Source organism: Monodelphis domestica, chromosome 3 (assembly GCF_027887165.1).
Source record: "Monodelphis domestica isolate mMonDom1 chromosome 3, mMonDom1.pri, whole genome shotgun sequence".
NCBI classification, from domain to species: domain Eukaryota; kingdom Metazoa; phylum Chordata; class Mammalia; order Didelphimorphia; family Didelphidae; genus Monodelphis; species Monodelphis domestica.
This window is the reverse complement of record NC_077229.1, coordinates 270,854,078-270,856,074: the sequence shown is the minus strand read 5'-3', so window position 1 is coordinate 270,856,074 and position 1,997 is coordinate 270,854,078. Positions and strand designations below refer to the sequence as shown.

Below are 1,997 nucleotides of genomic sequence, written 5' to 3'. Positions count from 1 at the left end.
CATCATTCCTTAGAAGAGATTTCCATACTTTCTGAATACAAAGAGAAGGAATTCAGTTATTGTGGTGAATTGGAAGAACTATCCTGGAAGAACTCTTCTTCCCTGGTTGGCATCTTTTCACTTCCTTAGAACATTGAGAGTCATACCCAACTTCCTTTTTTGTTTTTTTGTCTGTTTCCCCAGTGAAACACATGGTAATGACAAATGATTGTTAATCCTTAAGAATCCCGACCTTTCCTGTTACATAGCGTCAGTGCTCCATATTATGTAGTGTAATAAGGAAGACTAGAGAGGACTTAGAGAAGATCATATGCCTCATGGAAAACAAAAAGATGGAAAGATTCAAAAATTTGTGTGTTATCCTTGTGCAGGGTTCATGCTAATCTTCTCTGGATTGTGTCAGTTTTAGTATATGTGCTTCTAGAGCAAGCCCCGAACTTTATTTTTCTGGTCTTACCAACTTCTGTCTCTTTTTTTCCTGCTCTTCTGTCTCCTCCTTCCTTTCTTTAAGGTCATTCCCTTCTCCAAATTTAGTATTTGGCTTTTTTGCTTTTTACAATAATTCAACCCTCTAAACCTTTTCCCCTCAAAATGAACTATGTTATAGTTTTTGTAAGGAGCTTTGTAGGCTCTAATGCATTCTCTAATGTGAAAAATTATCATTATTTTTGCTCTTCTAGACACATTTCCACTTAATTATGCAGGCTTCATGGCCATTCTGATCAGGTTTAACAAGTCCGACACTAGTAAATCATATTTCCAAGAGCACAAATTATAATATGATTTAAAAAAAGCAAAATTGACATTGTAGGTCCCTAGATTTAGGCTTTAAAAAAACCAAGTTGGCTTTAGTATCACCATAAATATAAGATTAGAAAATTGAAAAGAAAAAAACATTCATATTTAAAGAACAATAATAAGTAGGCAGCTTCCCTGTGAAATTCTATGGAGTCTTTTTGACATTTTATCAAGGTTTCTCAGCTTTTAAATATTTGTTTCAGAAAAGGTTTCCCTAGCAACCAAGGTCATTGGTTGTATATAGATAAGAAGGCCCCAGCTCATTCTTCTAACATCTAAAGATTTAGCTGATATACAGTGGATTTTATTTTCCTTTCCAATTATGACAAGCACACAAATGGCAAGACCTGACAGTGAAAACACAGATGCTAGCTGGCTACATTTAAAGAAAAAGATTCACATATTTTACCATATGGTAGCTGCTTTTCATGAGAAACATTCTTTTCTGATCTGTTAGTCCATTCTAACATCACAGCATAAAGCAAGGAAGCAAAACTTTACCTTGAAGACAAAAGTTGTGATTTCTTCCATCCCTGGGGGTTTTCAGTCACCTAAACTTCTGAAGTCAAGTCATGTCCACAAGCATTTATTAAATATCTATGTACCAGGCACTGTGCTAAGTAGTTGATACTTTTCATAAATGAGATCAGAGGAATTTTTATTTGAGACTAAAATGCTTTCCTCATTTCTCCTCCTAAAGGAAGTTATTGACTTCAGTTTGAAGCCATTGAAATCTCTTTTTCTTTCCTACATTTTGCTTATGTGATGGGTTTATCCAGTCTCACTCTGACTGCAGCGTCTGGTGGGTTACGTATCACTTCCTACCCCCACCTTCTCCAGAACCTTGAAGGGATTGGGGTGTCTCTAGTCCCTGCCATTCACCCAAGTCCCTCCTTGATATTATGTAATTTTATGGGTCCAGGTACTCCACTTCCACTTAACCTCAACTGTCAGATTAGTTTTTACAAAAAAGGTTTGCTTCAAAGGTATAGCAAAAACAAACATGAAGGGGGCAGCTGGGTGGCTCAGTGGATTGAGATCCAGGCCTAGAGACGGGAGGTTCAAATCTGACCTCAGACACTTCCCAGCTGTGTGACCCTGGGCAAGTCACTTGACCCCCATTGCCTAGCCCTTACCACTCTTCTGCCTTGGAGCCAATACACAGTATTGACTCCAAGACAGAAGGTAAGGGTTTAAAA

General features: G+C 37.6%; 1 non-coding gene across 1 annotated transcript; it reads right to left on the bottom strand.

Annotated features, from left to right (window-relative positions):
- Positions 1 to 326: 326 nt before the first annotated feature.
- LOC130458579 (U6 spliceosomal RNA) lies at positions 327 to 429 on the bottom strand. The gene has a single exon (XR_008917995.1). It is a non-coding gene; the product is annotated as a U6 spliceosomal RNA (small nuclear RNA).
- Between the last annotated feature and the right edge of the window lie 1,568 nt (positions 430 to 1,997).